The sequence below is a fragment of the Phyllobates terribilis genome, unplaced genomic scaffold (genome assembly GCF_046119375.1).
Source record: "Phyllobates terribilis strain yellow unplaced genomic scaffold, ASM4611937v1 Scaffold_201__1_contigs__length_3545014, whole genome shotgun sequence".
NCBI classification, from domain to species: domain Eukaryota; kingdom Metazoa; phylum Chordata; class Amphibia; order Anura; family Dendrobatidae; genus Phyllobates; species Phyllobates terribilis.
The window spans coordinates 1,408,198-1,435,763 of record NW_027362961.1 but is presented as its reverse complement, the minus strand read 5'-3'; the positions used below and the strand labels follow the sequence as shown (position 1 = coordinate 1,435,763).

Sequence of the window (27,566 nt, the reverse complement as noted above, 5' to 3'; positions counted from 1 at the left end):
GAGTATCACATATATAGAGACAGTAGTGAATATATATATACTAGATGGTGGCCCGATTCAAACGCATCGGGTATTCTAGAATATGAATGCGGTACACCGGGCGCAATCAGCACAGCGGTGTTTAAATTTGGCGCCAATATCGCTTATTGGTCCCGGCCGCGACCAATCAGCGAATTGTATTAGTGAGGACCGGGGAGCGGCGCTGCGGGAGATGACCGGCTGCTCGCAGCAGAAGTATCCCGACCGGTGGCGCCGCTCCCCGGTCCTCCCTTCACACTTGCCGTCGGGAGATCAGCGGCCCTAGCCGCTGATCTCCTGACGGTAGCCGCATGGAGGTCAGCGGTGCTGCCGGTCGGGGTACTTCGGCTGCATCGCCGCTGACCTCTTTGAAGAGCGGTGTTTAAATTTGGCGCCAATATCGCTGATTGGTCGCTGCCGACGGCCGCGAACAATCAGCGATATTGTCGCCAAGTTTAAACACCGTTGTGCTGATTGGTCTCGGCCACCGGCCCCGACCAATCAGCGATACTGGCGCCAATTTAAACACCGCTGTGCTGATTGGCGCAGAGCAGTGTTTAGACTTGGCGCCAATATAGCTGATTGGTCGCGGCCGTCGGCAGCGACCAATCAGCGTCGTATTAGTGTGGGCCTGGGAGCGGCGCTGCTTATGCGGGTACTTCCGCTGCTAGCAGCTGGGAGATGACCGGCTGCTCGCAGCAGAAGCATCCCGACCGGCGGCGCCGCCGCTCCCCGGTCCTCCCTTCACACTTACCGTCGGGAGATCAGCGGTCCTAGCCGCTGATCTCCCGACGGTAGCCGCATGGAGGTCAGCGGCGCCGCCAGTCAGGGTAGTTCTGCTGCGATCAGCCGGGAGATGACTAGCTAGCGCCGGTCATCTCCCGGCTGCATCGCCGCTGACCTTCGTGCGGCAGATGAGCCGCTAACGGCCGCCATCTTTTTTCTGAAATCCCGCGTCGCTGATTGGCCGCGGCCGAACCAATCAGCGACGCGGGATTTTCTAGACAGACAGACAGACGGGATAAGACAATTCTATATATTATATATATGGCTATAACATGGTTGCCAAAAAAAATCCTAATGATTGCACGCATATGTAGCACAATGTGAATGTTAATCTATATATATAATCGTCTTATCCCGTCTGTCTGTCTGTCTGTGTTAGCGGCTCATTTGCGGGACGGAGCTCAGCGGCGAAGCAGCCGGGAGATGACCGGCGCGTGGCGCTCATCTCCCGGCCGGTACCAGCAGAAGGAACCCGACCGCCGGACCCATCTGCGGGACTGAGATGCATCCGGGAGATGAGCGGCGCGAGGCGCTCATCTCCCGGCCGGTATCAGCAGAAGGACCGCCGGCGCCGCTGACCTCCATGCGGAAGGGAGGACCGGGGAGCGGCGCTGCGGGTCGGGATACTTCTCCTGCGAGCGCCCGCTATGTCCCGGGTTCTCGCAGCGTAAGTAGCCGCACAGGCAGCGCCGCTCCCCGGTCCTCACCAAGACGATTCGATGATTGGTCGCGGTCTTCGGACCCGACCAATCACTGATCTTAGCGCAAAACTTAAACACCGCTGTGCTGATTGGTCGCCGACGCTGCCCGCGACCAATCACCGATTTGGGCACCAAATTTAAATATCGGCAGCGACCAATCAGCACAGCGGTGTTTAAATGTGGAGCCAAGATCGGTCATTGGTCGCGGCCGATATTTAAATTTGGCGCCCAAATCGGTGATTGGTCGCGGGCCAAGACAGCGACCAATCACCGATTTGTGCGCCAGTTTTAAATAGCGGCCGCGACCAATTGGATGTCAGCGGCGCTGCCTGTGCGGGTACTTCCGCTCCGAGAACCCGGGACATGAGCGGGCGCTCGGAGCAGAAGTATCCGGACCCGCAGCGCCGCTCCCCGGTCCTCCCTTCACACCCTAGCGCTGATGTCCCCACAGTATCCGCATGGTGTTACAAAGGTCCGGACATTTGTGTTAAAAATCGCTGATTGGTCGCCGGCGCTGCCCGCGACCAATCAGCGATTTGGACGCCAAATTTAAATATCGGCCACGACCAATCAGCACAGCGGTGTTTAAATGTGGAGCCAAGATCGGTGATTGGTCGCGGCCGATATTTAAATTTGGCGCCCAAATCGGTGATTGGTCGCGGGCAGCGCCCGCGACCAATCACCGATTTTTAACACAAATGTCCGGATCTTTGTAACACCATGTGGATACTGTGGGGACATCAGCGGCTAGGGTGTGAAGGGAGGACCGGGGAGCGGCGCTGCGGGTCGGGATACTTCTGCTGCGAGCGCCCGCTCATGTCCCGGGTTCTCGCAGCGGAAGTATCCGCACAGGCAGCGCCGCTGACATCCATGCGGCTAGGGTGTGAAGGGAGGACCGGGGAGCGGCACTGACATCCAATTGGTCTCGGCCGCTATTTAAAAGTGCCGCACAAATCGGTAATTGGTCGCTGTCTTGGCCTGCGACCAATCACGGATCTTGCCGCAAAAGTTAAACACTACGGTGCTGATTGGTCTCGGGCAGCGTCCGCGACCAATCACCGATTTGGGCGCCACATTCAAATATCGGCCGCAACCAATCACCGATCTTGGCTCCACATTTAAACACCGCTGTGCTGATTGGTCGTGGACGCTATTTAAATGTGGTGCCAAAATCGGTGATTGGTCGCGCCCTACGTCGGCGACCAATCAGCACAGCGGTGTTTAAATGTGGAGCCAAGATCGGTGATTGGTCGCGGCCGATATTTAAATTTGGCGCCCAAATCGGTGATTGGTCGCGGGCAGCGCCAGCGACCAATCAGCGATTTTTAACACAAATGTCCAGACCTTTGTAACACCATGCGGATACTGTGGTGACATCAGCGGCTAGCGTGTCAAGGGAGGACCGGGGAGCGGCGCTGCGGGTCGGGATACTTCTGCTGCGAGCAGTCGCTCATGTCCCGGGTTCTCGCAGCGGAAGTACCCGCACAGGCTGCGGCGCTCCCCGATCCTCACTAATACAATTCCGCTCCCCGCTCCTCACCAATACGATTAGCTGATTGGTCGCGTGCGGAGAGCGTGACCAATCAGTGATCTTGGCGCTAAAGTTAAACACCGCTCTGCTGATTGGTCGCGGCCGCTGCCCGCGACCAATCACCGATTTGGGTGCCACATTTAAATAGCGGCCGCGACCAATCACTGATCTTTCCGCCACATTTAAACACTGCTGTGCTAATTGGTCGCGGACGCCAGCCGCAACCAATCAACGACCTTGGCTCCAAATTTAAACAACGCTCTGCTGATTGGTCGCAGATGCCGGACGCGTCCAATCAGCAAGATTGGCGCCAAATTTAAACAACGCTCTGCTGATTGGTTGCGGAGTCCAGCCGCGACCAATCAACGAGATTGGCGCCAAATTTAATCAACGCTCTGCTGATTGATCGCGGTCGCTGGCCGAGATCAATCAGCAGTATTGGCGCAAAATTTAAACACCGCTCTGCTGATTGGTCGCGGTTGTCGGCCGTGACCAGTCAGCAGTATTGGCGCCAAATTTAAACCTCACTCTGCTGATTGGTCGCAACCACCGGCCGCGACCAATCTTCGTTTTTTGTGGCAAATTTAAACAACGCTCTGCTGATTGGTCGCGGTCGCTTGCCGCGACCCATTAGCAGTATTGGGGCCAAATTTAAACCCCGCTCTGCTGATTGGTCGCGGTCGCCGGCCGCGACCCATCAGCATTATTGGTGCCAAATTTAAACCCCGCTCTGCTGATTGGTCGCGGCCGTCAGCCGCGACTAATCAGCGATTTTGGCGCCAAATTTAAACACCACTCTGCTGATTGGACTCGTCCGGCATCCGCGACCAATCAGCAAGATTGGCGCCAAATTTAATCAACGCTCTGCTGATTCATCGCGGTCGCTGGCCGAGATCAATCAGCAGTATTGGCGCAAAATTTAAACACCGCTCTACTGATTGGTTGCGGTTGTCGGCCGTGACCAGTCAGCAGTATTGGCGCCAAATTTAAACCTCACTCTGCTAATTGGTCGCAACCACCGGCCGCGACCAATCTTCGTTTTTTGTGCCAAATTTAAACAATGCTCTGCTGATTGGTCGCGGTCGCTTGCCGCGACCAATTAGCAGTATTGGGGCCAAATTTAAACACCTCCCTCTTTGCTGATTGGTCGCGGTCGCCAAATTTAAACACGCTCTCCAGTCCTCACTACCACGGTTCGCCGATTGGTCGCGACCGCCGCCCGCGACCAATCAGCGCTTTTGGCCCAAAATTTAAACACCGCTTTGCTGATTGGTGGCGGCCGCCAGCCGCGACCAATCAGCGAGATTGGTGCCAAATTTAAACACCGCTCTGCTGATTGGTTGCGGCCGCCATCCGCGACCAATCAGCGATTTTGGCGCCAAATTTAAACAACGCTCTGCATCGCTTTGCTGATTGGTCGCGGTCGGCAGTCGTGACCAATCAGCAGTATCGGCGCCAAATTTAAAAACCGCTCTGCTGATTGGTCGCGACTAATCAGCGATTTTGGTGCCAAATTTAAACACGCTCTCCAGTTCTCACTAACACGGTTCGCTGATTGGTCGCGGTCGCCGCCCGTGACCAATCTCCGATATTTCCGCCAAATTTAAACACCGCTTTGCTGATTGGTCGCGGTTGCCAAACGCGACCAATCAGCGATTTTGGCGCCAAATTTAAACACCGCTCTGCTAATTGCGCCCAGTCGGCCGCATACATATTCTAGAATACCCGATGCGTTAGAATCGGGCCACCATCTAGTCTATATATAGTTGACAATAACCAAGGGAAAATGTAAGTGTTTTTAGAACTACTAAGAAGATAGCTTCTTACACTCACAAGCCCAAGTGAGTACACATATATAGTATATAATATTAAACTCTGTAAAGAATCTCCTATAAAATAATACATTCAAAATGGAGGAGCAGTAGTTACAAGGCAACTTAAATGTCCAAGTGAGTAAATGTGGGATGTGGTCCTATGTGCACCAATGTACCTTTCGTCCTTGCTTCATCAGGGGCCCCCAAAACATCCATTTTGGATGTTTTATTTTATAGGAGATTCCTTATAGAGCTTAATATTAAATACTATATATGTGTACCCACTTGGGCTTGTGAGTCTATTGTGGTATAGCGACAAGCTCGGCTGTATGCGTAGGTAAAACACAAGATACTGTCTCTTTAAATTCTCAGGTTAGTTTATTTAGCAGTCATAAACTACCCTTGAGTCCATAAATAAAAACACAGCCCATTCAGCTAAAGAGACAAAACAAAATGCAAAACTTTCAGAACTTTCAGCAGAGTCCTTATCTCGGCCAAGGTCTGGCCACTCAAAATTAGCTACACACAGGTTCATCACAGCATGTGCTAGCTCCTTCCTGGAACAAAGTGTCCCCAGGTACTGAACACACCTGAGTGTCAGGGCTGACTATTTAAAGCCCAGACACTCCCCTGATTGGAAGGATGGTGGATAACGTTCCTCCCTAAACTTTCATTATCCACTGAAAACATTCCCTTGTAAATATCGTTCTATTAACTCTCTCTGCACCTACTTGTGCATGAGAACTTGTATGTTTTCACATCACTGAGTCTAAGAGTCTCAGCGACACATACCTCCCTTCTGACACACTACCAGTGACTTTGTCACACTATGAAGATATCCTTTTAGTAGTTCTACAGACGCTTACATTTCCCCTTAGTTAATATCAATTATATAGATTAACATTCACATTGTGCTACGTATCTGTGCAATCATTAGGATTTTTTATTTTTTGCAACCATATTATAAATATATATATAATATATATATACAGTACAGACCAAAAGTTTGGACACACCTCATTTAAAGATTTTCTGTATTTTCATGACTATGAAAATTGTGCATTCACATTGCAGGCTTCAAAACTATGAATTAACACGTGTGGAATTATATACTTAACAAAAAAAGTGTGAAACAACTGAAAATATGTCTTATATTCTAGGTTCTTCAAAGTAGCCACCTTTTGCTTTGATGACTGCTTTGCACACTCTTGGCATTCTCTTGATGAGCTTCAAGAGGTAGTCACCGGAAATGGTCTTCCAACAATCTTGAAGGAGTTCCCAGAGATGCTTAGCACTTGTTGGCCCTTTTGCCTTCACTCTGCGGTCCAGCTCACCCCAAACCATCTCGATTGGGTTCAGGTCTGGTGACTGTGGAGGCCAGGTCATCTGGCGTAGCACCCCACCACTCTCCATCTTGGTCAAATAGCCCTTACACAGCCTGGAGGTGTGTTTGGGGTCATTGTCCTGTTGAAAAATAAATGATGGTCCAACTGAACGCAAACCGGATGGAATAGCATGCCGCTGCAAGATGCTGTGGTAGCCATGCTGGTTCAGTATGCCTTCAATTTTGAATAAATCCCGAACAGTGTCACCAGCAAAGCACCCCCACACCATCACACCTCATCCTCCATGCTTCACGGTGGGAACCAGGCATGTAGAGTCCATCCGTTCACCTTTTCTGCGTCGCACAAAGACACGGTGGTTGGAACCAAAGATCTCAAATTTGAACTCATCAGACCAAGGCACAGATTTCCACTGGTCTAATGTCCATTGCTTGTGTTCTTTAGCCCAAACAAGTCTCTTCTGCTTGTTGCCTGTCCTTAGCAGTGGTTTCCTAGCAGCTATTTTACCATGAGGGTCTGCTGCACAAAGTCTCCTCTTAACAGTTGTAAAGATGTGTCTGCTGCTAGAACTCTGTGTGGCGTTGACCTGGTCTCTAATCTGAGCTGCTGTTACCTGCGATTTCTGAGGCTGGTGACTCGGATAAACTTATCCTCAGAAGCAGAGGTGACTCTTGATATTCCTTTCCTGGGGCGGTCCTCATGTGAGCCAGTTTCTTTGTAGCGCTTGATGGTTTTTGCAACTGCACTTGGGGACACATTCAAAGTTTGCCCAATTTTTCGGACTGACTGACCTTCATTTCTTAAAATAATGATGGCCACTCGTTTTTCTTTACTCAGCTGCTTCTTTCTTGCCATAATACAAATTCTAACAGTCTATTCAGTAGGACTATCAGCTGTGTATCCACCAGACTTCTGCACAACACAACTGATGGTCCCAACGCCATTTATAAGGCAAGAAATCCCACTTATTAAACCTGACAGGGCACACCTGTGAAGTGAAAACCATTTCCGGTGACTACCTCTTGAAGCTCATCAAGAGAATGCCAAGAGTGTGCACAGCAGTCATCAAAGCAAAAGGTGGTTACTTTGAAGAACCTAGAATATAAGACATATTTTCAGTTGTTTCACACTTTTTTGTTAAGTATATAATTCCACATGTGTTAATTCATAGTTTTGATGCCTTCAGTGTGAATGTACAATTTTCAAAGTCATGAAAATACAGAAAAATCTTTAAATGAGAAGGTGTGTCCAAACTTTTGGTCTGTACTGTATGTGCTCATTTCTACAGTGGGGAAAATAAGTATTTGATACTTTGCCGATTTTGCAAATTTTCCCACCTACAAAGAATGGAGAGGTCTGTAATTTTTCTCGTAGGTCACTTCACTTGTGAGAGACAGAATCTAAAAGTAATCCAGAAAATTACTTTGTATGATTTTTACATAATTCATTTGTATATTATTGCATGAAATAAGTATTTTTATGCAATAGAAAAACAGAACTTAATATTTGGTACAGAAACTTTTGTTTGCAATTACAGAGGTCAGACGATTCCTGTAGTTCTTGACCAGGTTTGCACGCACTGCAGCAGGGATTTTGGCCCCTTCCCCCATACAGATCTTCTCCAGATCTTTCAGGTTTCGGGGCTGTCACTGGGCAGCATTGAGTTTCAACTCCCTCCAAAGATTTTCTATTGGGTTCAGGTCTGGAGACTGGCTAGGCCACTCCAGGACCTTGAAATGCTTCTTACGGAGCCACACCTTAGTTGCCTGGCTGTATATTTCGGGTCATTGTCCTGCTGAAAGACCCATTCTTGACCTTTCTCAGAATTATCTCATGAGGCGAGATCTTGCATGGAGCCCCAGACTAAGGAAGATTAACAGTCATCAATCTATATAGCTATAATATATGACGCGCCCCCTGGGCCGTGGGGTACTCGGTGCAGGGCCGGTCGGTGCAGGGGAGATGTCACAGTGGCGTTGACCCGATCCGTGACCCAGGGCGGTCAATAAAAGGAGATATTTACAGGGGATATATAGTTTTTATATACAGTTCGTGACGCCATCTGTGGTATGCGGCTATATGGAGCCGCCGCTGCGGAGCAGGTCCTCTGGAGCTGGTGTAAATGCAGTAGAGTTGGTTTACCCCTCCACAGGTAGAGCTTAGCTCCAGGGCTGTGCTGAAATGTTATGGATGTTGCTGTTGCAGTTGTAGTGCAGGGGGTGATGGCGCGGCCGGAATAATTCACAGAGACAGTGGGGTGCAGTCTTCAGGGCTTACTCACAGTTGTTTAGTTCCTCAGGTTACACTTTCTGGACTACGACCTCCCACATCACGCTGCTTTCACCAGGCAGGGGTGCAGCAAACTCCCAGGTGTTTCAAGAGTGCCAGACAGGACCCCGTTCTATATGACCTCCTCAGCCGTCTTTCTGCGCTGGCCCTCACCCTTCTTGCCCTGTGCCTCGCCAAACAATGTCCCTAGTCGGTATCCTCGGATCTTTCTGGGCAACCTGGAGTTCCCTGGATCCTATGTGGTTACCTTTTTGGCGACTTGAGTGCGGATGTGGCAACTGCACCCTGAAAGTACAGAAGCCTCCGGTTCCTAGTTGAACTTTGTAATTCTCACTAGTTAGGGGCCGGTCCCCTCTGCGGCTTGATCCCTCCACCGCCTGGCAGATTCGGGCATACAGGTGGCCTCCAGCACTGCCCGTACCCCTGGGATCTCTTCCACGCTCCTGGAGCCTTTCTCCTGCTCCTCTCTCTCTCTCTTCAGTCTTGGGCCTCTCTGGCTAGGCCCTCCTCCCGAGCAGAGCTCCTGCAGAGCTCCTGCTCCCAACTCTTCCTCTCACTGAAGAACCCTTCTAGATTGTTCCACCTTCTTTTTATATCACTTCTTACTGAGCTCCTCTGATTTACTTCCTCCACCCACACCCACTACATGGTTCCCCCTATTTTGGTTCCCCCCACTCCAGCCAGGGACAGGGCTCAGAAGGGAAGCGATTCATCTTGCCCCTCCTGCTGGTCTGGAGTAGTGTAGTGTTGGATGCAGGTGTTAGGGTCCCGGGCAGCACTCTATCCTTACCTGAGAGTGAGATACCACACCTCTGGGTGAGATGCAGTACCTCTGTGGTGACTGAACCCACAGGGGCTCAACATATACACACATATATAATTCTAGACAATCGTGTTAAAAATGATGGTCGGCTTCCAGAAAAAAAGAGATCTCCCAGACAAGTAAGCAAATGTCCCGGGCACAGCCAAAGTCTACTGAAACCTCTTGAAAAGCTGCTTTTCTAATACTTCTTGTATGAGAACCTGAGATGCTACGTTAACCACTTCGCGCCAGAGCCTGTTTTTGCCTTCGTGACCGAGCCAATTTTTTCAATTCTGACCACTGTCACTTTATGAGGTAATTACTCTGGAACGCTTCAACGGATTCCCCTGATTCTGAGATTGTTTTTTCGTGACATATTGTACTTCTTGATAGTGGTAAAATTTCTTCGACATCACTTGCGTTTATTTGTGAAAAAATCGGAAAATTTTGGAAATTTTGCAATTTTCAAACTTTGAATTTTCATGCCCTTAAATCAGAGAGATATGTCACACAAAATAGTTAATAAATAACATTTCCCACATGTCTACTTCACATCAGCACAATTTTGGAACCAAATTTTTTTTTTGTTAGGAAGCTATAAGGGTTAAAAGTTGACCAGCGATTTCTCATTTTTACAACAAAATTTGCAAAAACATTTTTTAGGGACCACATCTTATTTGAAGTCACTTTGAGGGGCCTTTATGACAGAAAATACCCAAAAGTGATACCATTCTAAAAACTTCACCCCTCAAGGTGCTCAAAACCACATTCAAGAAGTTTATTAACCCTTCAGGTGGTTCACGGGAATTTTTGGAATGTGGAAGAAAACAATGAACATTTAACTTTTTTTCACAAAAAATTACCTTAGACCCAATATTTTTTAATTTTCGCAAGGGTAACAGGAAAAAATGGACTCCAAAATGTGTTGTGGAATTTCTCCTGAGCACGCTGATACCCCATATGTGGTGCAAAACCACTGTTTGGGCGCACGGCATGGCTCGGAAGGTAAGGAGCGCCATTTGACTTTTGGAATGGAAATTTGGCTGGAATCGATAGCGGACGCCATGTTGCATTTGGAGAGCCCCTGAGGTGCCTAAACAGAGGAAACCCCCAACAAGTGACCGAATTTTACAATCTACTCCTCTGTATAAATTAATCTAATGGTGGGAAAATAAGTAGATAGGTAAATGGTCACTAAACCCATAGATGAATTCCCAGAGAGGTGTCATTTCCAAAATGGGGTCACTTCATGGGGGATTCTGCTGTTCTGGCACTTTTCAGAGGCGCTAAGTACCATAACTAAAGAATCCCCCCTGAAGTGACCCCATTTTGGAAATGACACCCCTCTGGGAATTCATCTATGGGTTTAGTGACCATTTTAACTCAATGGATGATTTCCAGAAACAAGCACACAATGGAAGGTTTAGATTCTGGAGAACCCCCACCCCACCCCTGGAAATTAAGTGAGCTCTACTTGAATGTGTCATTCACTAAATGAACCAAATGTTTGAATGACAAAATGGGATACATTTTTACAGTTTAAAAACGTGGTTCTGTGTGGAAGATTTTAAAGCAGTCAGTGACGCATAAGGCTGGCAATGATGGGCATTGTGGGCAATAGTAGCGGGTATCACGCCTCATTCCTCTCTTAGTACATACACGACATCTTTTCTGGGGGTTCCTTCTCGTTACCGTTGCTGGAATAAGTGCAATAAAATGTCGCTCAGTGAGTCTTTTCACATCCTCAGATTCTAATGGATGAGCGGGGCTAACACTTTCAAAAACAAGATTTTCAATTACCTTTTCTTGATGATCAAGAAAAGGATCGGAATTTCCTGCTTTTTTGTACAACACAAAAGAATTGTATGTGGCCACCTGAAACAAATAAATAACCAACTTTTTATACCAGGTATAGGACTTTCTTTATACCTGGTATGGCTGTAGAACCTGGTCTGCAAGGTCCACACCCCCCATGTGTTTGTTGTAGTCAATGACTGACACAGGTTTTTGCTTCGGAGTGGTGGATCCTAGTTCTACAGTGGCCCTTGTGGCATCTGTGTGGATCGAGCTGGGGACAAAAATATCCCTCTTATCCTATACTTCAGGGCAAGCAGCTCTCCGTTGCGTACAGCCCTTGACTGCCCCTTTTGGAACTTTTGGTTGACCAATGGTTGTGGAAACCCCTGACGGTTTTTACGAATGGTCCCACAAGCTCCGATGTTGTGTTCAACCAGACTTGCTGGTGTAATAATTGTCCACATATAGATTGTAGCCTTTTTGAAAAAATGGACTTATCAGCTCCCAAACAATTTTTCCAGATGTCCCCAGATAAGTAGGGCATCCTGGTGGGTTTAGTTGGCTATCTTTCCCCTCATATATGTGAAAAGCGGATGTGTATCCGGTTGAACTTTCGCACATTTTATAGAGCTTTATTCCAAACCTTGCCCTTTTAGATGGGATAAATTGCTTGAGGAGCAGTGTTCCTTTGAATTTTTACAAGGGACTCATCTATAGAAATATTTTGTGTTGGGGTGTAGAGCCTTCAGATTTTTTCTGACAAATTTTCAATGATGGGTCTAATTTTATATAACCTGTCATGTTCTGGGGCATTTCTGGGCAGGCATTGACTATTGTCGTTAAAATGCCAAAACCGCATGAGCATTTCATAACGGGTCCTAGGAAGAACGACTGAAAACATAGGGGTGGCTTCAACAGGGTGGTTGGATCAGTAGGATCGAATGCTCGGTTTTTTAACAATCCCCATGGCAAATGTAAGTCCTAAATTTTTTTTGATTTCCGGGACATTAGTTGGTGTCCATAAATTTGCCCTAGCATAGTAAGATCGGGGATTCTGGCTTATGAATTGGGATGCGTATAAATTTGTTTGCACGACAATATGCTCTAGCAAGCTGTCTGTAAAAAACAAATTAAAAAAATGAATTGGTCCAAAATCTTCCACCTCCACATTTATACCAGGAATGGCGTTGAAATCAGGGCTGAATGGAGCAGCCGAATCCTGAGCCTCCCATCTGGGAAATGCTATATCATGTGGCAAAGCCCCTTGTACACTGGCGTGCGCCAATTCACTAGTAGAAGGGACAGCGCTTGTACTGGGCAGTGTTCCCTGATTTGGAGACGTTTCTCCAGTAGCGCTATTTGCCCCTATTGTTGTACTGGTCCTTGGGCTTGAGGATGGACCAGAATCACTGCTCATTTCTGAGCTCTCAGTGTCGCCGCTACTAAAGCCCTCAAAATCCACATCTCCATCTGAGATTGCGCTGTCATCAGTGTCAGAACATAGCAGGGCATTCACCTCCTCTGCGGTATAAGTCTGACGGGCCATTTTATTTGTTTTTATATTTTTTGACTGGACTGGACTGACCGGACTGGACTGACCGGACTGGACTGACCGGACTGGACTGGACTGGATAGACCGGACTGGACTGACCGGACTGGACTGACCGGACTGGACTGACCGGACGGGACTGGACTGGACTGGACTGACCTGACAGGACTGACTGACCTGACCTGACAGGACTGACTGACTGACAGGACTGACTAACCCTAACCTAACTCTTACTTTCTTTTTTTCTACTTTCACAGTGGCAAGGCTGACACAGCTCTTGTCACACTGTTTCTCCTCTGCTCTCTCACTGAGATCGGAGGGGAAACAGTGTATTTATCAGGCAGATCGCCCTCTCTGATTGGCTGGTGTGATGCTGACATCATCGAGACCTGAGCCACTCAGGTCTCAATGAGGTCAGAGGCCACAGCATCAGGATCCCCTCGCTGCTAAGGTATGTGGGGGTCTGAATCACCGACCACCGGCTGTCACTATCTTTTAAATGCCGCGATCGCTATGGATCGCTTCATCTAGAAGATAGGAACAGGTTAACATCATGGGGACCTGATCCAATCAGGTCCCCATGATCTCACATGTCAGAGCTATCGCTCTGCACCGGAACCGCAGCGCTTGCAGGACCCTGGGGGTCCTGAGCGCTGCTGGACCACCCACCGTTTTTAAACGTCGGCGCTGCACAGAGCCCAGGCAGCGCCGACGTTTATGTACAGTGGGCGGTCCTGAACCGGTTAACAGATGGAGCATCATGTCCTTCAGACCACCACTTTTATGGCCTGGTATTATTGTAGCTTGGATTAGGGTATACAACAACCATGCTTTGTGCACTGCAGTCTACACTCGTCCAGTCCAGTCGGGCCTCCCTGACTGTTGGTCAGTAAGATATGTGTAAGTATTTTCTGTATGATATATTATTCTGCTGATACAACTAGTGAGACCTCCGGGCACAAAGATTTCATTCTTTTGTCTGAGTTAAATGCTTTGAAAAACATGATGCAATCCGAGCACCATATCTAAGGAGTCTCGCCACGTGAAGCTAGTTTCATGAAAACGTGCCTCCATTTTTTACTTATTAAAGTGTTGTACAAGGTCTGACCTCGTGTTTTTACCATAAACCAGAATCATTTTATAATAAATCTGCCAGATGCTGCGGGGGAAGAGATACTGGCACCATGCCTGCCCTGTGCATCAGTAAATACAGGACACCCCTATAAATATCTGACATAAAATGACATTGAACATTAACTGAACAAAATGTACAGCAATTCTTTCTATCTCTGTATGCCCCTGAAGAAAATCATTCTACATATCCGCATATTTAAGTGACCCTCCACAGGAGCATCACTATGAACCCTAAGGTGTCATTACAGGGGTCTCATGGTCATCAGCTAGAACATTGAAACAAATGATGGGACATGTGAAATGTAATCCTTCTTACATGGGACATGTAGACCACCTTCCATTTATCCTGTGGCCTATAGTTATACGGAGCTATTCTGTAGTAGGTGTGTAGATATTGTGATCTTTTGGCCACTTTACCTGCATACAAATCTACTTCTGTATTTCTGTGCTCCAGCTCTGTGTGCTGCTTGGTCTGGAATACGTGAGCTGCGGGGACTTTAACACCTTCCTTCTGGAGAAGGGGCGGCTTGACATCCCCAGCGCAAGGTACATTTTATGTTACCTACAAACCTGATCATAACTGTATAGAAATGTCTAGCATTGATCCGTTCACTTCCCTGCTGTATTATCTGTCTTTGGGTTCTGGTGTTTTTAATATAAAAATATTGTAGATTGCAGCGAAATTAACCCGAACATTGACAGAAATCTGAGTGGCCTCATTATTCTTCAGTGGGATCTGGCAGGATTTGTTGTATGTTCTGCATATGGTCATCTTGTTCTAATCGTCTAGTCAATGTAGATAATATTGGCTGGAAGCAATATCTTTGTGTTTCTTGTCTTCTCCTCGGAAAGTTACACTCATTCATGTCTTTCTGTCAGATTCTATGCCGCTGAACTGGTCTGTGGAATCCAGTACCTCCACTCCAAGGGCGTCATCCACAGAGACCTCAAGCCCGAGAACATCTTGGTGGCTGAAACGGGCCATATTAAGATCACAGATTTCGGTCTCGCAATTGACAACATGCATGGAGACCGAACAGCCACCGAATACGCTGGGACTGCCGGTTACATGGCTCCTGAGGTGGGATAATAGTGCTTTCCTATTTAGTTTTCACTAAAATTACAGTCCATGGGAATGTTAACATTTTGACCTTTTTGTTCTTACTTCCATGATAGATTTTTGCTGGCGAGGAGTATAACGCCGGAGTAGACTGGTATTCTCTTGGTGTCATCTTAAAAGATATGGTTACCAGTGAGTGTACGTTCCATCTGACACTCGATGAGGCATCCTCCGGCATTGATGACATCATTAAACAGGTCAGTATAGTTCCAGGTTATTAGTACTAGGGGTTGTACAATATTCATTTAAATGTTGAAGTTGTGAGAATGTTTTATTGCCTCTACCGCTTACCTTCATGGGTTTTACTTTATTGTTTTTAGCTCCTACAGAAAGATCCAGCCAGACGCTTAGGAGTCCATGGTAACATCCGAGAGCACGTGTTTTTCCAGTGTATTGATTGGGTCTCTGTGGAAGCCCTGAAAGTGCCTCCACCACACATCCCTGTAGTAAGTATATGTCCAGATCACATTGCACCTCTGTTAAGTATTAGTTAGCGCTGACACTTAGGCTATGTGCCCACGATGCAGAAATGCTCAGGATTTTTTCCTGAGCGTTTCTGCATCTCCCTGGCAGAAAAAAACGCATGCGGATTGTACATGCGGATCGTACATGCGGATCGTACTTGCGGATCGTACATGCGGATCGTACATGCGGATCGTGCATGCGGATCGTGCATGCGGATCGTGCATGCGGATCGTACATGCGGATCGTACATGCGGATCGTACATGCGGATTGTACATGTAGATTGTACATGCGGATTGTACATGCGTTTTTCCTGCTGGGGACATGCGGAAATGGAGCGTTATTCACTGACATTTCCGCATGCGGATTGTACATGCGGATCGTACATGCGGATTGTACATGCGGATTGTACATGCGGATTGTACATGTGGATCGTACATGCGGATCGTACATGCGGATTGTACATGTGGATTGTACATGCGGATTGTACATGCGGATTGTACATGCGTTTTTCCTGCCAGGGACATGCGGATGTGAAGCGTTCTTCACATGCATTTCCGCATGCGGATTGACAAGCGCTTTCCAAGCGATTTTAGCATCACTTGGAAAGTGCTTGTGACAACTAGGTCACACTATATAAATCCATGCAAACTGCATGGATTTATATAGTGTGACCCGAGAGAGTGGTTAAAAATAAAAAAAAAAATGTATACTTACCCTCCGATGGCCCGCGCTGGCTTGCTTCGCTCGGTGCTGGCACTTTGCAGTGGATTGAAAGACCTGCCGATGTCAGCGTCGCATGACCCGTCACATGTCTCTGACGTCAGCGCAGGTCCTTCAATCCACTGCAAAGTGCCGGGAAGCAAGTAGGAGCGCAGCGCGGGCCGCCGGAAGGTAAATATACATTTATTTTTTATTTTATTCTTTTTTTACAGATTTTTTAATGGTGCCTGGGTCTGGAGGAGAGTCTCCTCTCCTCTAGTCCTGGGTACCATCCACACATTAGAACGCACCAATTACGCAAGTACAGATGCAGTCTTGCGGAATTGGCGCGTTCTAATGCAAGTCAATGGCGGCGATAAACGCAGCATTTCCGCAAAATAATTGGTAGTGCTGCGTTTTTTTCCGTAATGATAATCCTCAGCGGATATTTCCACAGCATGTGCACAGCACATGCGGATTATCATTGCTGCCCTTCTACCATGCGTTTTTAGTGCGTTTCCGCGCTGCAAAAACGCTGCAGGAACGCATTAAAAACGCATCGTGGGCACACAGCCTAACATTGGAAAATCAACATCATCCAGAGCTGCTGGTCCTGGTCTGATGGTCTAGATCATTTCATATCATCCTTCTCCAGAACGTTTGAGATTTTGGTAATAATTATTTTTTTGTTTGTTTTATAGCCATCTAAAGCTCATCACAGTTCTCGACCACACCATCTGGAGAAATTAGAAGCAGCAGAGGCCAAAAAGTCACCTCTATCAGCAAAGGACCAGGCCATGTTCAAGGGATTTTCTTTTGTCAACTTGGAAACCCTTGACAAGACACCAGCTCCATAGTCATCAGAGCCAGCTGTCTTCCTCAGCCTCCAGAAGACCTTGAAGAACTGAAGATTGGACATCACTTTGATGATCATCTGAAAGCACTGCTGGAATGAAGATGACCATGGATACGACACTGAGGGACCCAAAACACAGACCCCAAAGATGAAGAAGCCAGACAATGTAATCATGCGCTGGCAGTAAGTATAAGCGCCACAACATCTGCGCTTCACTATACTCATAGGCATGTGCAGAACATTTTACACTAACCGGTAATTGGATTTCCTCTTGCTCATGACAGCTCCATCTTTCGGTGCTGTCTTGGGGTAAGAAGAAATAACATGGTGTGCGATGGCCGGCTATTAAGGGGAGGAAGGAGGCCGGATTTTTTTTTTTAAAACAAACATCATTGCACATGTCTATGATCATTTTTATCATTACCGGTAGTAAGATTTCCTAACACTCATGAAAGTGCTGTCATGGGTGTCGGGAAGAGGTGTGTGATGGCCGGCTATTAAGGGGAGGAAGGAGGCCGGATTTTTTTTTTTTTTTTAATTACAGGTGAGCATAAAGATGACAGCAGATCCCAGTGGAGACATAGAAGATAGAGATGCCAGCAGATCTACTCCTATTCTGGCAGTAAGTATAAGCGCCACAACATCTGCGCTTCACTATACTCATAGACATGTGCAGAACATTTTACACTAACCGGTAATTGGATTTCCTCTTGCTCATGACAGCTCCATCTTTCGGTGCTGTCTTGGGCTAAGAAGAAATAACATGGTGTGCGATGGCCGGCTATTAAGGGGAGGAAGGAGGCCGGATTTTTTTTTTTAACTAACATTGCACATGTCTATGATCATTTTTACCATTACCAGTAGTAAGATTTCCTCACACTCATGAAAGTGCTGTCATGGGTGTCGGGAAGAGGTGTGTGATGGCCGGCTATTAAGGGGAGGAAGGAGGCCGGATTTTTTTTTTTTAATTAGCAGTTAATAATGAAGATAAGCATAGCAATGACAGAGGATCCCAATATATGACACCAAAGACAGAGATGCCAGCAGATCTACTCATATGCTGGCAGTAAGTATAAGCGCCACAACATCTGCGCTTCATTATACTCATAGGCATGTGCAGAACATTTTACACTAACCGGTAATTGGATTTCCTCTTGCTCATAACAGCTCCAGTCTTTGGTGCTGTCTTGGGCTAAGAAGAAATAACATGGTGTGCGATGGCCGGCTATTAAGGGGAGGAGGAGGCCAGATTTTTTTTTAACTAACATTGCACATGTCTATGATCATTTTTACCAGTAACAGTAGTAAGATGACTCCTGAGACCCAGCAACAAAATTTCCCCAAAAAGTCCCATGTAATAACGACAACATACAGAATTTAACCAAAACTCCTTTTAATGGTTAGAGGTCGTTCACAGCCAAAAAGGACGTGCTCAGCGCGTAACTGGTATAAAACCCGGTTAAGGCACTATTGGCCAGCTGAAACGGGTACAAATCCATATTCCACTGCCGGACTCCCGGCGCATATCATACTTCGTACTGGAGAAAAACATCAAGATAGAGCAAATGACTGCTGCTGTGACTTAAATACAGAACAACCAAATAATACCAACAAAACACACTGTACATGGGAAAAAAGGGGAGGGGTGGTGGGAAACGCAGACTGCGGGTCCCATGCTTGTGTGGAGAGAGGCAGGAAGAGGCAGGTGACTAGCCCAGGGGATGGGGGAAGACTCGGTTACCCGGGCCTTTAGCCTTAAGGAGGTCGCGGTGGTCGGCTCCCGGGCCCGTACTTTGGGGTCTCTCTTTAAAAAGGCGTTGATAGATGTTAAGTTTATAAAAGTTCGTGACGCCACCTGTGGCTTCTGGTGAGGATCACCAGCGCTGCGCAGTCCACTGAGGCCGATGATAAGGCAGCTGGATGGTATAGCTCCCCACAGGTGGAGCTAGGCCTCAGGGCAGTGTATGACGGGGTATGCAGGACAGAGAGACTCAGCCGTGTCAGAGCCAGAACAGGGACAGACACGATAGTCACTTCAGTACCTTTTACTGATGGAAATTCAGGCACTCCCCGGAGCACTGTAGGGTGAAGGGTGTATGTCTGGATCCTCCCCAATGAGCGGGTTTTGGGCCTCCTGTTCCTTGCCTCTACGTAGTAAGTTTCTGACCTGCCTGGAGCTAGGCCTAACTTTGTCTCTGTCCTGCGCTGGCTGACCTTGTGGTAGGGCCTTCTCTTGGAGTGCATGCTCCCAACCTACGGGGCCTATGTGTCTCCTGGCTCTGGTAGGTATCAGCACTTTAGCGATCCTGGGACTTGTAGTTCTCCAGGGATTCCGGTTATATCTTACTGGGTCGTGGATATCCCGGTAAGCTTCGGACCCGGTGTCCGGTAAATTCTTCTTCGGGGTGAGCTAGTTAAGCTCCTCTGCCCCCTATGTACTAACTCTCTCTACTCGCCTTCGGCCTACTCGGGCCCTCAATAGGCTACTCACACTAATGGCAGCTTGCCGCGCTTCACCGATCTTATGGCGCCGGCACACCTAAGCTCACTATTCTGAGCTACGACTCAACCGGGCTCAACTCTGTATTCAGGCTTGCACTAACTGAACTCTCCAGAGGAATTGCTGAGTCACTGAGCTCCACTGCAGACTGACCTGTTTCTGTGTCTCACTCTGCAGGAACTGACTGCCTGGCTCCACCTTCCCTTCTTTATATATCCCTAACAGGCTCCCTCTGGTCGTCTGAGGTGGAAGGTGGAGATGTGTGAATGGTTATGGGGGCCTCTTGTGGAGGAATCCGTCAATACACCCTTCTAGGATCTGTGATACCAAGCACAGCTGGGCTTCACACAGGGTCTGGACTTATAATGAGGGGAAGAGGGAGGAAGAAGAGGATTATTGGGTGAAAGCCAGGAGGAGAGGAGAAAAAGAACATGGGACACACAATTTAACCCCTTCAGCAGGGCACAGCAGTCAAGGGGCATTCAATTAAAGATTGACGTGCCCTGCAGACTGCTGAGACCCAACAACAATATTTCCTCAAAAAGTCCCATGGAATAACGACAACACACAGATCTTAACCAAAACTCCTTTTAATGGGTAGAAGTCGGTCACAGCCAAAAAGGACGTGCTCAGTACGTAACTGGTATAAAACTCAGTTAAGGCACTATTAGCCAGCTGAAACGGGTGCAAATCCATATGCCGCAGCTGGACTCCCAGCGCAAGTCAGACTTCGTACCGGAAAAAAACATCAAGATGGAGCAAATGACCGCTAAGGAGGAGCGGAGTATTTATACTGCGCTCCGCCCCCCACCCATTTGGTAAAAAGCTTGTTCTATGCTATCCTGGAGACCGGAGAGAAAAGTATCCAGCCCTATTTCCGTCAGATGGACTCCATCGGGTAGCATAAGACTGGAATTGTCTCCCTCAAGTTGGTGATGCCTCATGACCACTCCGGCCTTAAAACGGATAAAGCGGGACAAGCGGGCATTAAGCGTGCGCACAGAACGTTCAACTGCCGCCGCATCTCTCGCGCCCTGCCATGCAACACGTGACATGACCTCTGACCAAATCAGAGTAAGCTCTGGAAAAAGTCTGTGGAATTTATCCACGTCGGAGCGCATGATTGTGAGGAGCTCCGCTAGGTGAAAGGAGCAGAGATCATTCCCGCCCGCATGCAGGACTAGAATTAAGGGAGAGGAAGCAGTCTCAGCTATCCGCACCACCTCGGGAAGAACCTGAGGCCAGGTCAAGCCTCTTATTCCTCTCCAAAAAACGTTGATGCCGTGGAACCCAAGACCTCTGCCACCTGGTCGACGTTCTGCTCTTTGGGATGCCCAGAAGATGTAAGAGTGGCCCAGTATCCATACTGTGTGTTTTACACCAACTATGAAGAGATAATAAAGTTAGTGAAGCAATAAATTCGGTCTGATGTATCTTGCAAAACAGGAGGAACGCCATCTACCAATGCGCTGGATCTCGGAGTTAGGCAAACCAGCACGGGCTGCTTCGGTAGCAGCTGCTATCCTAAAGGAGTACGTACCAAATACCTTGAGAGGAAGGCCTACGAAAGCTAAACATTTCCAAAAAAGGGATTGAAATTGAAAAACCGTAAGAGGAGAACCATCCTCATGTGAGAAAAAGGAGTCACCAGATCGCCAGAACGATAAGTAATTATTAACAAGCGTTAAAGGACAAATAGGACCGGGGATGGTAAGAAGGGGAACCCATGAACAAATACCGGACGGGTCAATTTTCGATTTCCGAAAGTGGATACGGAGACCTCGGTCACAGGGAGTGACACCATCATACTGGAGTCCTCCTGAAGTGCGCTTGGATGGGGACACCAATTCACTAATGCGCAAAGCACCAATCCAAAAAACGCGAGTCAAAAAGCGGCAGAGAGTAGAGCAGACTTGAAAGGAGAAGAGCGGACAGCGGGAGTGGGTTGATTAGGCGGGTAAGTAAACTGAAAGAAATGGGCCGTCTGTTCCCCTGACGAGTGTGCTCCCTCCTCCAACCCATAATAGCCTGCCGAATGATGAAAACCTTAGTAACATCGTTCCAACCTAAGAGGTGAAAATAAACACCGAGATCAGATAGGCGGTTCTGTGCAACGGCTCCTGAAACACCCATGCTGCGCAAGTAAAGTAAATATTCGATTGTGACCTCCAGACGGGCAGCGTCGGATGCTGCTGCTGATCTATCCCCAAATAAGTTATGCCACTCATTCCATGCCTTACCGTAAGAACGCCATGTAGACGAGGCCACTGAAGATCTCACCAACTCCATCAATCTTTCTCTACCACCTTCCACATGAGGGATGGGCATGGATGCCCCTCTGGTTTGGCCGCGGGGAAACATTCCCGGAATTTCTGCCAATCGAAACGAGAAAGAGAATCAGCAATGACATTATTTGTACCCGGAACATGGCGGGCTTAAAACCAGATGTTTAAATTTAAGCATTTTAATACCAGAAATCTGAGTAATTTGATAACCAGGGGAGATGAGGATGACAAGTGATTTATGGCGTGTACAATACTCATATTGTCAGTCCAATAACAGATCCGTTTTTCCCTGAGGGATGGGCCCCATAAAGAAATGGCTGTGATGATAGGAAATAACTCTAACCAAGTAAGGTTTTTAACCCAGCCCTCAGTGCGCCAAGATTCCGGCCAAGGTTCGGCACACCATTGGTCTCCAAAAATGACACTGAAACCAGTAGATCCAGCGGCATCGGAAAAAAGGGAGAGATCCTCATTAGTCAATTCCGATAACTAAAAGCATGTATATCCATTATAGGACAAGAGGAACTCCTTCCCAACCAGCAAGTCTGCTTTCAAAGGAGGTTTTATCCGAATTCTTTGATGGGGAAGCTTGATGCTTTTGGTCGAGAGGGATAAACGTCTGGAAAAAATTCTCCCCATAGGCATTACTGTGCAAGCAAAGTTAAGGAGGCCTAGCATGGACTGCATTTGACATAGTGTTACTTTGAGAACAGAACAAAATCCTTCAATCTGGGACAGCAATTTTGAATTTTTTTCTGAGGGAAGGTGAAAAACCATGGCAACGGAATCAATCTCAATTCCTAAAAAGGATAGCGAAGTAGTAGCAAAAGTTTTTCCACTGGATAAGGGAACGCCAAAATACGACGCGAAAAAAATAAAATTGTCCAGCAAAAATTGACAGGACCTGGAATCTGGTGGTCCCACAAAAAGAAAATCGTCAAGATAATGGATTATAGCGGAGGAACCTGTTTCATACTTGACCACCCATTCTAGGAAAGAACCAAATAATTCAAAATAATAGCAAGAGATGGAAGAACCCATGGGAAGGCAGGTAGATCTCACATCACCGTTACTTTCTGAGTAGCAACATCTTCGGAAAGTTTATGAAGCTACATTTACAGAAAACATGGGTCCACTGGCTTTACTAAACGCCATCTACAAATTCGAGCTTCAAGATTTGGAGAGGTGTGTATTGTAAGAATTTTTATCACCCAACCACTTTGAGTAGCAGAAGGAGAGATAGCATTAGCAAACTCTCAAGAACTATCTGCATTCTACAATGACGGAACAACGGTTAAACAGCCGAGCCCTTCTGTCAATTGAACATGAGCTCGCCAGACACCTGAATTTTAAAGACCTGATTAAGGATTTTTCTAACCAGCAGGTAAAACGACTGCCTGTTCCATACATGTAAATTTGCATCTTCACATCTTCTACATTGCAGCCAGTTTTACATTAGTGTGTTATTGCCTTCTATGTTCCCCTGTATTATGGATGAGTGTCCTAGCCTGACTGCGGGATTACTGACCCAAAGTCCTAGCATTAGACAGATGTAACAGATCGGATAGTGATGTTTCAGTTCTGAGACCTGCACCTGACTGACCCTGCGATGCACTATCGGTACCCCAGATGGGAATACCCATTTAATATTAGGGCTCAGTTTTTAGGATAGAGCGCACTATTGTTTGTTGTTCTTGAATTTATGGAAATACGTCTTTATTATTATGGTTCATTTCCTTAGATCGTTGTTTTAATATGTTTTCTGACCTCACAAAATGACCTTATTTTCATTGTATTAATTGGTTATACGTTTTGTCTTTGTTTTATTACATTATAATTTTGCACTTTACATAATTGACCAAAGGATTTAACTAAATGACTCTTATGAAAAATAGATTTAATTAGCGAAATGTTTAGTGGGAATGTTTTACAAAACTTTTATGTTAAGGGCATTGACCATGCTCTGGTTATTCTTAACCAATGTGTGTGTGAGATGAATAAAAGGCCCTTAATGCAGAAATTCAACATAGAAATATAGTCTATTTCCCATATTTCGTATTTAGTGCCGAAGTTCAAGAAAGACCATAATACTAAGTGCCTTATCATCATCTCAAACACATTGGTAAAGAATAACCAGAAAATTGCCAATCCTTTTAATCATAGTTTAACTTTTTGGAAGAATTTACTTTAAAGTTTGTCACCCCTTATATCATAAATAATAAATAAACAGAAATTGCTTTTCTAATAGAATAACACGTCCAGAAGAGATTCCTTTTCAGCAGTCACCTCATTATCATAGCCAGCAGGATTACAATGAGAGATAACAGAATCCACCATTCACATTAGGTCGTGTCACAGCTCACCTCTTCCCCTTTCCTGCACAATGACATCTGCATGTCACTAAACATGAGAACATGTATAGAAAACTCTCCCTAGGAATTAGACTCCCATATTTTGTCTTGTGATATATATACATCCATATGTCTATTGTTCATATCTCCAAACAGGCAAGACAGCAGATTTCCATAAATGTACAGAAAACAGGATACAATAATCTGAAGTCAGAAATACAGATTATAAAAAAATTATCACAATCTGGTTTCAATTAGTTTAAAAAATGTACGTCACTCATTCCCTTAAAGAAAAATAAGCAAAATATACCTAAAAAGAATATTGGATAGTTTAAGAAATGTTTAATAGGTTAGAGTAGAGTAGGGCCCTGCCAAAAGAGTCTACCTTGTCGTGGTGGCAGGCTTAAAAAATCTTTTGGCCAAAACAAAAGCTGATGGCTGTGTATGTGATATGGTGTTCGATGGGAACTGTTTATGTGTGATTGGTGAAACCGAGGTGCAGAAGCAGAGTTTTTCCAAGAGTGGGAGGTGGGACGGTGGAAAGTTTGAGGGGTGGAGGCGGGGCTGGTGTGGAGTCTCAAGGGTGCCCGGAAATGTTGCCAGTATGGGGTGCTGAAATTCCTGGTGGCAGCCCTGCTTCAGTATGTAGCAAAAATCACAGTCTCCTACTCTCCACAGGCATGTGTTCAAAGGAGTATGTTACGGATCCGGGTGGTGGAACCTCTGTGCTGCGGTGCAAGGAGGGACCAGAGGGGCGTAAGTAGCTGTCAACTCGGACTGACCAAGGTCATACGGCGGCTCAATCGACTCCGTGACCAGGGAAGACCGAGCAGAGAGACCAGGTGCTACTCTGGGACCAACCTTGTATGAGAGCAGGTGACTCCCACGGGTCAGAAGGCAGGAACTGACCGGTACAGCAGATGAGCACGGCAGGCAGGCTGACGGGTGATCCGGGTAGGCAGACTGGCAGACACGGCAGATAACAAGCAGGAGCCTCCAGATAAGCTGACTGGTAGGCACGGTAGGTAACAGGCAGGTGCTTCCAGGTAAGCAGGCGGGCAAGGCCCATAGACAGACTGGCGGACTTGACTGTAGACAGACTGTCGGGCTGGAGAGTAGACAAGCTGGCGGACTGGACTAGTAGTCAGGCTGGCGGGCTGGACTTGTAGTCAGGTTGGCGGGCTGGACTTGTAGTCAGGCTGGCGGGCTGGACTTGTAGTCAAGCTGGCGGGCTGGACTGGTAGTCAGGCTGGCAGCAGGACCTGAGGGCTGAAGCAGAGTTTAACACACAAAGCTACAACCTTGCATGGGCACCTCCATCTTGGAGGAGGTGCCTTTTATATGAGAGGTCCTCCGGTCATTGGCCGGGGACTCCTTAGGACGGCGTGCGCGGCCCCTTTAAGAGGGCGCCCTAAGCACAATGCCCGGGAAGCTGCGCGCCGGCAGAAGCAGGAGCGCCGGAGGACGCCGGGAGGGGAGCGCGGCGGTAAGAGGGACGGCGTCTCTGCCTGTCAAGGCGCAGAGACACCGATACTACAGAGTATTGTCATGACAAGCACTGGGGTGTTCAGAAAACCTCAAGCTGTCATGACAACCCTTTGGCACCCCACAATCATGATGCAGGGACAGTTAGAACAGTGTGCCCCACCTGGACCAGTCGCTGTAAATTCTGCCATCACAGATAGTTAGCGGCATATAACAGGTTAACGGTCGCTTCCCTCCACTCGCATCTGTTAGAGGCAGATGATGGCTGAATAATGCAGCCATCATTTGTCGGCTCAGTTCCCAAGTCCACATCAAAGAACGGGACCTGGGATTTGTTATTTTTTTCTATAAACCGTTTTGGTTTTTACTTTTTTTACTTTAGTCCCTTTACAGAATGTGAACCTGGTTGAGCTTTATTGCACGATGCTGCGAGGCATGATTTACAATTACAGCTGTGGGGGCCATTGTGTGAGTTGGTTGACTAAAAGAGCCCCCTACCTTTATTTGACAACCTAGATGCCACTGATACTATAGGTTGCGGCATCAAAGGCGTTAATTAAAGATAACAGCTAGGATCACAGACATTGACTGCTCAGTTCCTGCGGGAGCCCCTCAGTGATCCAGCTGGAATGGTGCCAGCACCAGAGGTGAGTATAGCTCCTATTATTTTACTTTGTGGAAACATATTGATTGAGAAGGGTTGGTCCTAGTAGTGAACATCAGAGAGAGACTTGCGGCCTAGCCGGAAAACCCAGTGATCCCCGCTAGGGCCAGAGCTTCATAGAGAACTTACATGGAAACTCACACGACTGGGCACACCACCTTTGTGAAGAGAACATTAACGTTAAATAGTGAAAGACTTTCTCTGCTATCCCAAGCTTACTGTTATTAGTTCTACTGTTGATTTGCCTTGTTACTAACACTTTACAGTTTAAAGTATATACCGTATATACTCGAGGATAAGCCAACTGTTTCAGCACTGAACTCATCATCTTTCCTTCATCTCGCATATCTTCCCCACCTGATCTTTCTATCACAATAAATGACATCACACTTTCCCCGGTCCCCGGAGTAACCCCTGACTCTGCCCTGTCCTTCAAACCCCACATCCAAGCTCTTGCCACCTCCTGTGGCCTCCAGCTCAAAAGTATTCCCAGAATCCATCCTTTCCTCAACCCTCAATCTATTAAACTGCTTGTTCATGCCCTCATCATCTCCCGCCTCGACTACTGCAACACCCTCCTCTGTGGCCTACCTGCTAACACTCTCGCACCCCTCCAGTCCATCCCCAACTCTGCTGCTCGACTGGTTCATCTCTCGCCTCACTATTCCTCTGCTACCCCCCTTTGCAAATACCTTCACATGCTAATAATAATAATAAAAAGTAATTTTTCATTTAACTTTGCATGAAGCCCTGTGGGTTATACAAAATTTCTGAATACGGTTTTGAATATTTTGAGGTGTATACATGACATATAGGTCCCTCAAAATCTTTTCAAATGCGTAGATGGTCCTGAAAAACTGAGGGATGGGACATTTCATTGGCATACAAAATTCAAAGTACAAAAATGAGACTTTTTCTAAATATTTATCAAATTTCCGATATTTTTTATATAAATGTCTATCATATTGACCTAAATTTACCACGAACGTAAACTACAATGTGTCAAGAAAAAAATTATTACCACATAAAATGGCACATATTAGTTTAAAAAATTTGGCTTGGTCAGGAAAGTAAAAAGTACCTTAAGTGGGAAGGGGTTAAAGAGTTATTCCCAATATATGTAATAATTCTGAAGTGGAGCAGACTCCACAATACAAACTGTTTATTTTATTAAAATAAATACATTTCTTAGACCTGATGAGGCTTGTTTGGTTGCATTAAAAATCCACTTGCTTTTGAGCCGAAACATTGGCACCTGTTCACACGGGCCAATAAATACACCATTTTTTATGTAATTTTCTATTAAGTGCTACCATCTTTTTTGCTTACTTATATGCCGACACTGGGGTATCGTGTGCCGGGACCCTTGGAGCTCT

The 27,566-nt window shown here is 46.8% G+C and overlaps 1 long non-coding RNA gene across 1 annotated transcript in view; it reads right to left on the bottom strand.

Moving 5' to 3' along the window:
- Nucleotides 1-24,737: 24,737 nt before the first annotated feature.
- Nucleotides 24,738-27,566, bottom strand: part of LOC141213650 (uncharacterized) — a 45,841-nt gene continuing 43,012 nt past the window's right edge. The window contains exon 3 of the long non-coding RNA XR_012283071.1: nt 24,738-25,310. This is a non-coding gene — a long non-coding RNA (uncharacterized lncRNA). The remainder of the gene's footprint in view (nt 25,311-27,566) is intronic.